This window comes from Gossypium raimondii, chromosome 13 (genome assembly GCF_025698545.1).
Source record: "Gossypium raimondii isolate GPD5lz chromosome 13, ASM2569854v1, whole genome shotgun sequence".
NCBI lineage: Eukaryota > Viridiplantae > Streptophyta > Magnoliopsida > Malvales > Malvaceae > Gossypium > Gossypium raimondii.
The window spans coordinates 18135960-18149060 of NC_068577.1; positions in this window are offsets into that span (position 1 = coordinate 18135960).

Here is a 13101-nt window from a genome sequence, read left to right on the forward strand (position 1 = left end):
GGAAACCCTCTATGGAAATCTCCGTAAAAGAAGCCTTCATGGGTATTTCTGAAAAGAAATGCCTTCATGGTGCAACCTAAGGATAGGATGCCTTAGTGGCAATTCTGTAAAGGAAATCCCTTGTAGCAAATAAAAAGGAGGCCTTTACGGCTATTTAAATAAATGTATGCCTTCACGACAAATTTTAGATGAATGGCGTGTAAGGAATTAGGAAAGAATGACATGGAAGGTCCTCTAAAGGCAAAGTAAAGATAATACTCTGAAGGTAAGGTAAGTGTAAGAGATAATGTATGGACAAGTAGAAGAAACTAAGTATCCAACGAACTCTGGAAAGAAAGGCACTGTATGTACATGACATGGCGAACCTCACAAAATAACAAGAAAAGAACAATGAAGTTAGAGTGCACCAGAATAGGTGGTGAATTTGGGATATGTATTATAGGCATGTATTATAACGACCCAAAAGTCAATGGAGTTGGAAACGGTGGTTTCAGAATGTTGTTTTCCAATGATAGAATTAGTGAATATTATTTATTCATAGTTACAAAGGTATTACAATATTATATTGAGGTTGATCTAATAATTTTAATTATTTGTAAAGTTAGACAAGGTATAAGTGCATCGATTCTAAAGTCGATGATTTTGGAAATTGAGGTATCGGGACCTCGTTTCCATAAACTAGACTCATAAATATTTTTATTAAATATTTATAGAGTTATATTAGAAGGAAATTAAATTTTGATTATGTAATTTTGACGAAAGAGTGTTTAATTAGAGTACATGGGCTAAATTGCCTAATTGAATAAAGTAGGATTTATAAATAAAATTAAATATATAGGACTTACATAATAAATAAACCATAAGATATGTGATCTTATAAGTGATAGCCATGACTTTATTATATATGCATTTGAATATATATTATAAAGTTCATTATTATTATGTTAACTAATATTATAATGTAAATCGAGGTTGAGGATTTATAATGCAATTATACCTATGCATTTATGTAGTGGACGGTGGTGGGGACTTAAAATGTTTTAAAAGCTATAAATTTATTATTAAAAAATAGTTTATAATATAAAAACATTATTAATAACAAAACATAGTTAGTGAGGAAATGAAATGAAATGAAAATCATTTTTCAATATTCTTTGTAACACCCCAAACCTGACCTGGACGTTATGGCCGAATCTGGGAGTGTTACAAAGAAGAGTTTTGAAACCGATAATACCTCGATAAATCAATATTTAGTTATTTGATAAAACATTTGAGTTTTATAAAACATATTTATTTATATATATTACTGAAACCGTTACATGTTGTTCTTTAAAGTTAACCAATTATTTTGCAGTGGAAGTTTGAAAATCGTTAAAACAAAACCACACTCGTGTTTTCAAAAATAACATTTGTTCGCATAAAATCTGTATTTTGTTGAATCATCATAGTTTAGAAATCATAACGCAATCAAACCCAAAAATTCAAACCAAACAGTCCAAAAAGTCTAAGAGTCCAAAAATTACAAAACTTTCACAAAAACCGGATATTTAAGGAAAACTGTTAAATTATAATTATAATGAAAACAGTTTCCGTCAAGTGGTCACCGCTGAGCCTCCATTGCACCGACCCACCTATGTCTGTGGAGTACCTAAATAGAACAGACAAACCGATGTGAGTTTTTGTAAACTCAGTGTGTAACCCAACAGAGATAGCCTTGCAACATACACAGAATTTCATATACAGTCAGATATAGATTCGGACCTAAGTCCATAACAGAAACAAATATCAAAATCAGATAATTGGTAAGATGTACAAAATCCTACCCTCATCCTCTACACACCATCTTCGTCCATCCCATCACACCATGTGGGGTTAAAAACACCCACCCATCCTTACACACCATATAGTGTCGAAGCGACACATAACAGATAATATGCAGTCAAGTTGCCAGAATATAGGCGAAAGGTCGCTATACATATCACTTTCTCCATATATACAAATCCCTCCTCAAACATAAATACAGAATATAGATTATAACAGAATTAACATGCTTAACATGCTCGTATACAGATAAATACATACTTAACAATACAGTCATATATACATATCAGTTTCCTACTTAGATCAAACTATCAGAGTATTAGATCACATGATATAAGGTTTGTTAGCCCTTACCGACCCTATGGTAGGCCCACAGTCGATCGGAACAACCCGTGCGACCCTAGGGAAATTTTTAGAATTTTGGTCCCACATGCCTAATTTGACATTGCCTGTGTAGCCACACGGCCTAACCCAAAGCCCACACGCCCAACCTAGCTTAGCCCGTGTAGCCCACAAAGCCACACATTCACCATCACACGGCCGTGTCTTGCACACGGTCACACCCTCGACAGTTACACGGTTGTGTGTCGACACGGCCAACCACACGGTCGACCACACGCCTGTGTGACGTTGACAGTCCCAATTTTTGGCTTTCACCGAAACTTGTTTTCTCATATTTAGGGTACACACCTGGTTCAATTTTGACGTGTAAGCAATCCCGAGCCCACCAGAACCCAACTTCACGAACATACCCGACTACGATTCTGCAGGAGAAGAATTTTGTTCCTCACGATTCGCAGACAAACGAAGAGTTTAAAAATCGTATCACCACGATTTTGGAAGAACAATTTTGACATATAAAGGAAAAAGAAAAGATATTTTGATGGGAAGAAAGCACAGAGAGAAAAAAAATGTCAGAAACTGAAAAAGGGAGAGATTTTGGGAAATTAGAATAAAATGAAATAAAATAAAAAGATTAAGTCAAATCCCACTACATCCACATCCATTAACCACCCAACTAACTCAGAATCCCATTACCACTGAACCACTATCAACCACCGTCACCAAAAATTAACACCTACACTTACGCGAGAATTCAAACATAGGACCTCCAGCAAGCTAACTCCTTACCACTCGAACCAACAAGCTCATTCTGATATGAGTTTACTAACAAGAAAATATAACCCAACCCACCAAGGACAAGGCTAGGGTCTAAAATAAAAGAATTTTCCAAAAATGAGACTTGAACCCAAGACCTCACACACACACCCAGAACACTTAGCCACTGAAGCAAATACTCATTTGTGTCAAAATTCAGAAAAACATGATTAAATTAATCGGGGCATTACATTCTTCATGCAAGCCAAATATTTAAGGGAGAAGATAGAACTTTTGACATTAGGGCTAGAGTTGTTGCAAGCTTCAATTGGTTAGTAGAATTTAGTTCTTTTTACTTGAATTTTATGTTTTTGGAAACCCAATAGCATGAACTAGCATGCTCATGTTGAAATTTTTAGAATGATTGTAGTTAATAGAAATTACTATGGTAGAAAATCTAAGTTCTTAATATTATTTTGGTAGATTTTTAAAGTTGGAAGGAATGTGAGATGATTTGTAAAGTCAATTCATGAAATTGTACATTGAGGACTAAATTATGGAAAAATTTGAAAATATGGGGGGGTTAAATTGTTGAATTATGTGAAGTTTAGGGACTATTTTGGAAGTGTTCTTTGTGCTAGAAATTTTGGGTTGGATTACTAAGTTTTGTGAGCAATTAAAATATTTTGTACCATGAGTTTTGTTAGTATTAGCTTTTAAGGAATTAAATGCTATAAATTAAATTAGTGTGGTGTTAAGTTATAAAATTCAAGAATGTAGGGATTGTTAATAAATTATATGTATGTTTGATTAGCTATGGAAATTAGATAAAGATGTGATTAAGTTAATTTTGATGTTAATGACGAAATTGTGTAATTGCCAATTGTTGAGGTTTAAATGTATAAATATGATTTAAGGGTAATTGATTAAATTGAAATAAAAATTATGCTATTCAAATGGAGTAATTGAATTAAATTGTTATACTTAGATCAAGAGAAGAGTAGATCATGTATCAACCTAAGGGAAGGAAAAGGTCACTGAATAGCTATCTCCGATCCTTAGCATTTGTCGTATTTTGGTAAGTTCGCGGTCCTAGAACTCAAACATAATTTATTTAATTTAATTAGATAATTGTTAATTATTATTGAAAAATGTTCTTAATTGTGTAATTGGATAATTTCTATTGAATGAATATTCATAAGATTATATAATTATATATATGAAATGTGACATTATGGAATTAATCAATGTATGATTAGTAGTTAATTGAGGTGAATGTGATATTGAATTATGTAATGTGACATTATGGACTTGCAAGGGTGTAATTGATATTTTCGGTAATCTGACTAGCGTTGGGCACAATTATCTGTCGATTATTCGACTAGTGCTAGGCACAACTATTGTTGGTTATCCGACTAGCGCTGGGCGCAAAACTCTTGTAACACCCCTAACCTATCTCCGTCTTTAGATTAGGGTTAAGGAGCATTACTGTACCATTGAAAAACATTTAACCTTAATATATATCAATACAATAATTAAACATTACTTAATTAAATCACATTAAAATACAATCAAACATATGCATTTGTTCTCTAAATTTTTTATTGAGCCTTTGAGGCCCTAAAAACAGCTTAGAAGCAATTCAGGACTAATTTGAAATGAAATAGAAGATATGGGAAAAAGTTGGAAAAATTGGAAAATAGGGGTCACACGACTGTGTGACATAGCTCAGGCTGTGTAACATTCGAACAAAGGGACACACGGCCGTGTTCCAGCTCGTACCCTCACTTGTGTAACTCACTGGGTAGGGTCACATGGTCGTGTTGCAGGCCATTAACTCTTTGAATTACCACATACGACCGTATGCTAGGTCGTGTAACCCACTGACTGGAAACACTTAGAAATTTTATTTGACACACGGCCATGTCGCCAGGCCGTGTATGCCACACGGCCGTGTGACAGCCCACGTCCTAAGCCGTATGATCCATAATTTAACCCTAAATTCAAGCCATTTCAAGTCAAGTTCATACCAATCCATCCATACCATTTGGGCGTACATTCAAGGGATCAAAATATCATTCAAACACACCTAAACATGCCATTTCAAACATCCTAATTCATCTAACCAATATGCCATTCAAAGGCACCACAATTGTATCAAACATTATTGTAAAATCACACATTTACAACCTATTTCCATGAACTAACCTAAACACCAACACAATCATAATTCCAACTATTTCAAATATTATATATATGCATTACTTATCATATTTACAAGCATAAACACCAAAATATCAAGCCTATCATACAAACATCAAAGTGACCATTTATAACATCTAATTCCACCACAAAATATCACAATACTACAAGAGTTTTCTTACTACATGCCACCTTTAACCAACAACAAAACAAGCACAAAATTATTACCAAGGTATAGATGATAGTGTGTAAGCTTCCAAGTTGATCCAATCGATGCTACGATTCTAAGAGTCCTACAAAATCAAATAAAATGAATAAGCACAAAAAAGCTTAGTAAGTTCGATAAGTCAACTCATTTACTATCAATTACCAAATTTCCAAGGTACGTTAACATTTACTACACCGACATCAAGCTTGCTACGCACTAAGCCTGAATAACACCAGCACTAAGCCTGCTAAGCACTAAGCTTGATTAACATCGATACTAAGCCTACTAAGCACTAAGCTTGCTAGACACTAACTAAGCCTAAATAATACCGCATTTGAATATATAGTAGGATTCAACATTTAAATAACAATATAAATTAGAACTAAAAGATTAAATCATTAACATGGAATTGAATATAACCATGCATATACATAAAACGAACTTACAGGACTGGTTTGCAATAATCACAAAAGCACATGAACTACTCCGCAATCTTTTCTTTTCCACGATCATCAACACGTTTGTGATCTAAAAGAATAGTTTCATTTAATTAAGTAGTTCTAGAATTCAATGTAATCCATAATTCATATTTATGCAAAATTATGAAATTTCCCCTAACATATTAACTTTTCCCAATTTAGTCCTTAAGCTTATAACTTGAAATGTAACCATTTTAACCAAAATCCAATTTAACCAATGTTACAAGGGACCTTGAAATAAGCCATTATTACCAACATTTCACAATCAAACCCATGGATTTATACTTGTAACAATTTAATCCTTATTTCAAAAATTCATCAAAATCATTTAACAAAACATGTTTATTTAACAATCAAGATTACTAATCCATCAAATAACTTCAAAAAAAATTTAAAAATTCCATGGAAAGCCCTTCAATCTTTAACAGTTTTGCAAATTAACCCCCAGGCTAGCTAGATTAAGCTAAAACAAACTCAAAAACATAAAAATCATTAAAAATGGAGATTGAATACATATCATGCAAGGGAGAAATAAAGCTTGAATAAAACCCTAGCTAAACTTCTGTGAAGAATCAACTTTGAAGAAAACAAAAATGAAAAAGATGATGATTTTTAGCTTATTTGATTTTATGCTTATTTACTATTTTACCATTTTAACCTTATTACTAATCAAAATTTTGAATAAAACCTTGTCCATAACTATCCAATAACTCTTTAAATGGTATAATTATTATCTTAGTCCATTATCTTTCTTTTCCCTAACCATTTAGCCCTTTTAACTAATAAAATTCAACTTTTACAATTTTTGATTTAGTCCTTTTCACCTAAATAACTATTTAAACTCCAAAATTTCTTAATGAAACTTTTAAACGACCTTAATATAATCTTGTAGGAATTAAATAAATAATAAAATAATAATTTACTTGTCAGAATTGTGATCCCGAAACCACTATTTTTGACACTATTAAAAATAGGCTATTACAACTCTATTACGGTCAATCCGTCAAGCACTGGGTGCTAATAACAGGTTGTTTAATATTGAAAATGTTTGTCTGATCCCTTGATGATGGTTAGTAAATGAAAGATGGCTTGAATTTGTATATGAAATGTCAAGAAGACTTATTGTGCACTACGTGGTAATAACCAATATAAATATATTAGATATGTAAATTGGTGTAGTATTAACCTCTTATGTAGCTATTTAAATTAATCTATAGTTGATCATTCCATTGTGTTCAGGTTAGGTACTTATTTCGATTGCCAACTCAGCATCCAACATCAATTTCAAACTCAATGTTGGTGATGTATTTCTTTTTGTATTTCTTGGCATGTACCTAGGATAATGATATTTGAGTAATGGTATTTCGATATATGGTTACTTGCATAGAATGTCATATAAACTTTTGAGTTATGTTTGTCTTGAAACAAAATTTTGTAAATGGTTATGAACTTGATTATTTTGAATGTGTATGAATGTTGATGTGAATTGGTAAATGTTTTGTATATGGCAACTTGGTGATATTGGTTATATTTGGCTATTTGGCTGAAGTTTGATTGAGTATGAATGAGTGGATTATGTCATATGTTCTTAACTTTGTTATGAAATGTTAAACTTTGTTTGAGGTGCATTTACATGACATATTGGTTAGGCACATAAATTGTAGGAAATTGACTTGTTTTACTTGTTTCGGAAGTGTTTTTGGTGATGTTTATATGGATGTTTATGCTTGGTTTGTTACTTAAGATAGGTGGGATTTATGCCTTACTTAGGAAACAAATTTGGGTACACATGGCCTAAGACACAGGCTGTCACATGGTCGTGTGACTTACACAACCTACCCACACGACCGTGTGTCTTAATGATTTTAGGTGTAGGGTATACACGATCTGGCACACGGCCTGCGACACGACCGTGTGTATCAAAACAATTTTGAACATGGTCAGGCACATGGCCTGCGAGACGTTCGTGTGACCTTAATTCGAATATACATATGGGCAGACACATGGGCTGGCGCACGGCCATGTGTCTGGACTTCGAATGTCCACACGATCTGGGTTGTGACACACGACTTGGTCACATGGGCGTGTGTCTCCTGTTTTCAAAATCTTTAACTTTTTCTAACTTTTCTATTTTGTTTCGAATTGACCCCAGAATGTTTCCAATATATTTTTAGGGCCCTGTAAACCTGATTTAAGGCCCATAAATGCATCTTTAATGTAAATGGATTGTGATTTGATAATTTGTAAATTCAATTGAATATTTTTTTGTAAGTAGTTTTAAATGTTAGAAAAGTTATCGTAATACCTCGTGACCTCAATTCAGCGATGGAGACGGTTTAGGGGTGGTACATGTATAGATAACACATTGAATTAAGGAAGATATGGGAGAACTCTGTGTTAAGTAATGGGTGTAGTCTACCTTTCTAGAAGGTAGTGGAAAAATCAGTAAGTATGAAATAAGATTTTAAGTCTACTAATAAGGTAAACGAAATGGTTAAGGATTATGTAAAGATAACATTTAAGAAGGGACTTAGAAAGTGAAGAGATTTTAATTATAGTACGCTCAAAGGAAATAAACTGTCATTTGAGTTTGGACCCCGAATTTGGAGCTTAGAAGAGTGAAGGCTTAATGAATTTGAAAGGAAGATAAGTCCTTAAAAACACTGTAAGAAAGACATAAGTCTAAAATAAAAAAGAGTAATTACAGATTGTTAAAGGAAATCTATAACACCCATAACTCGATCCGATCTAAAATAAAAAGGAGTAATTACAGATACAGAATGCTACAGTCATAACCGGAATAAAACACATTCAATTCACATTCATTATCTTAAATAAACATAGAATACTTTATAAATGCATAATTATTATTAAAATATAACAAAAATTGTCCAAACATAGTCAATTCAATTTATGATTAACAAATCGCCATTTCTCAAATCAAATACAAGCTTATGTATGCTCCACTACCATCCATAATTTAACTAGGAGTAATTTGCTACATTCTCAAATTTTCAATTCAATTATAAATCAAAACAATTCAGAGTTCGATGTAGTTATCGTAAGTCAATATTCAATCATTAATCATAGTATATATGTGAAAATATAACTTAAATCAGGTTTATGGAACCTTAAAATTAGTTTCGAAACAAATAGGGACTAATTCGAAAAAAATAGAAAAATATAAGAAATCTAAAAATAAAAGTCACACAGCCATGTGGCTTGGACGCGTGATAGAGACCAGCCCGTGAGGCCTCAAATATGGTCGTGTGGCTATTTCACACGCCCATATTGTCAGACTGTGTACAATTCAAAATAGAGTCACATGGCTGTGTCATCAGGCCTGGGTAATACACTAAACTTGTGTGGAAAATCTTGCACCTAAAATCAATAAGACACATGACCGTGTGGAGTGGCCATGTGTGGCACACGGCCATGTGACAGCCCTTGTGCAACCAAATGACTTTATTTTCAAGTCAAACCAACCACCATCTCTTAAGTATTAAACCCAACAATTTCCTACCATTTTCACCTATTTAAATTACATCCAAACATGAAAAAAACATACAAAAAGTATACAACCTAAGTGCCTAACCAATGTACCCTCATTGGTACCACAATTCAAACATTTAGAATCTAAATCACATACATCATTTCCCAAATCACAAAACATGCATCTATCAAGCATTTCATAACCTTAAACGACAATTAAAACCAAACTTGCAAGGTATGGATCTTATCACTTATATATATATATATATATATAGTCAAAACATACCAAAAGAGCCAAATAAACACAATTACAACATCACCTAACTAAGCATGAAACAACATGCCTAATAACAAGTAAATTTAAACTCTTAGTACATGTCACCTATAACCTAATTCAAAATAACCACAATTTATACTGAGTCAAATAACGGATAGTGTGAGCTCCAACTTGAACTTCCAATCGACATAAACTTTTGACAATCTACAAAAAAGGAACAAACATAACATATATAAGCAAATATTTACCTAATAAGTTTGTATAAACTTAAAATTTAACTCACTGAATAAAAATCAACTTAAACAAACCATGTCTAACCACACTAATTAGCTCATGTGTTTTAATTGTCTCCTACACGCCACAAATTAGCTCATATGTTTTAATTGTCTCCTATACACCACAAATCTCTCAAGTTAGTGACGTTACAAATAGAACTATGTAACCGTTTCAATACATAACACTTATAAGTAAACACATATATCACTTCAATTCATCTGTCATATGTTCATTTAACACACATTAGAAAAACAACATCTAATCAATTTAACTAAATTACGAACTTACCTAGACAGAAATGATTACGAACACGAAACTTACGACTATTTTGCTACTTTGGCTTTCCACGATTTGAGTTTGATTGATTTGTTTCTTGACCTAAATAATAGTTTTCATTCAATTAATTCATTCAAAAATCTCAAATAATTAAATTTAAGCATATAAGCCATTTCATTATAAATTTACAAAATTACATCACATTTTACCCTTTGTGCAATTTAGTTCCTAAACCCGAAACTTTCAAATTAACCACATTTAATCAAAACCCATGCTAGCTGAATTTCTTAGAGACTCATTACAACCCATATTTATCACAATTTCACTAAAATTCCATAAATTTTATTATTTTAACAATTAAATCCTTAAATATTAAAATTACCAAAAATCACTTAACAAAATACTTTTATTTAACTATCAAATTCATGAGTCTATCAACTAAGTTCATAAACATATTTAAATCATTCATGTTAGGTCCTTAAACTTTTAATAATTTTATGAATTAACCCTCAAGTTAGTTGAACATAATTGCAACGATATTAAAAACATAAAAATTACAAGAAAAGAGTGAAAAATGGCTTACAATGCATAAAATTAAAGCTTGGCCAAAGCTTTGTTTATTTTGGCTATGGAGTTTCAATTCACACAAAGAAAAGAAGATGATGATGCTTATGTCGTTTATCTTTTTATTCTTTATTTATATTATAACATTATATCTATTATGAATATCTTATTAAGTGGATGTCTATCATAATCAAGATAAAGTTTTGATGTACTTTAAATTCTAATAGTTATTAGAATTAGATCTCTACTTCTTTTATACTTCTTATGCTTATAAATAGAGACTCAAGAAGCATTGTAATTATTCTTTTGATCAATAAAACACATTCTCTATTACTTTCATATTTTCTTTATTCTTTATTCTCTCATCTCTCTTTATTTTATAACATGTTATCAACAGATCTTGCTCAAAGTGATAGTTCCTTTTATCAACAATAAAATTTATCCTCCATGATTTCCAATATCTTTGACGGCAAGATGCAAAGGTTTTACAAGAAGTTTCTTTTATTTAATATTTCATATCTAATTATTATTTTTCATTCTTATTTCATTATCGCTACCATTGTTTTGATTTTTGATTAAGTTATTTTACTTTTTGTTCTTAAGGATGGTGAAAGATTTGAAATCGTTATCTATCTGAAATCGAGAAATAAGATCCACTCTCAAAGTCTGCTTTTTATATTTGCTTAGGGATGATATCTTTCTCTTCATTACAAAGGATGTTTATAATCATTACTTCTCATCTATGGTAACGTAAGTCAATCTAATCAACTTCTTTTGAAATTTGATTTGATTTCTATTAAAAGTTCAATTTATATAATTCACTATTCGTATCTCTATAAATTTATAAAACCATTCACGCATTTAGTTATTGGGATTTTATGTAGAGATAAATATTTTTCATTTTAATAGAATTGATTGGTTTAATTTTGATTTTATTAAGATATATGATTATTGCGGAATGTGAGTAAAAATACTTGTCATGAACTTTGTGATATTCACCACATGTGATAATTTCATATCATTGTAAAATTTGAAATGAAATTATGTCATAAAAGGTGGAGGTTAGAAAATGTTTATGTTTAAACATTTATAGCTATAAAGTTATTTTAATTTGACATTATAGTATTTTGTATTTTGTTGTGTTATGATATATAAAAATATTATCTAACCACAATGATTTATTAGTAATATGAATTTATTATTTGTTATGTTTAATATATGTTTTATTTATACTTATTCATTTTCTTTTATATGAATAAATAAAATTTTAGAAGATCGAAATTTTTATCATTCATGTTAAAATGAATTGCAAAGCTGTATATTAAGCATTCATTAAGGTTATATAATAAAATGAATAATAGCTCCTAAAGAGCTAGTATTGCCACAAACTATATATATATATATATAAAAGCTCTTTAAGAGCTAATATTTTACCTTCTTGTGATGCAAAATTTTGTAAAATATAATATTACTTTTCGATCAAGAAGATATATGTTGAAGAAAACTTTCATGTGTTTTACATTAAAACCATATTTAGAAATAACATGAGATACTCATATATTTGTATTATATATATTCCCTAAAGGAATACAATACACTATTTGATTGAAATATCTAATGTGCTCTTGCAGCAGCAATATTGTGAAAATGACTTTAATAGTATTTTCGAACAATCTCATACCTTCTAATGGCTAAGCAGAATAATAAGTTACTAATGAAAAACTATGAAATTCTCCCAACTAGTTTTGCTTCATTCCCTGAAATGAATGTAGCAGTACACAGCGATTATGAAAAATGAAAATATAAAGATCATGGTTGTTGTTGTAATTGAGGGAGTGATTGAAGAATAATCATGACAACATGAATCCACGCATGTTTTGCGATGGTGATTATGAAATAAAAAATCAATGGAGGCGTTTAGAAGTCTGTCCTACTAGATTTATTGCATTCCCTGAAGTGAATGCAAACATAAAGAAAATAAAAGATATAATCATGGACCACTAAAAGTGGGAATATTGTAATAAATAAGAGAACAATGAGAGTTCTCAATATAACTCTTCAAAGGGTAAAGATAACTTATATTATCAATGTGATATGAAGATTATTGGCCACATATGTGGCATATGAAAGATAACTTAATATTCTTTGAGGAAGGATATAAGAATGCAGTAATAAATTCTATCATTATAGATAAAAAAATATTTATCTTATTTGGTGCTAAAACAAACAAATATTATTTCAATATTTGATAGTATAAAATTAGTCGAAAGCTCTAGAAGAGCTAATAAATTAATAGCTTGTGACGATTAATCCATTGGTTTTAAAAGATATTTATAATGGATCTTATATTGAGATTGTGAATGAGGAAAATATTATATTTCATATGAATCACTATTGCTATAAATATC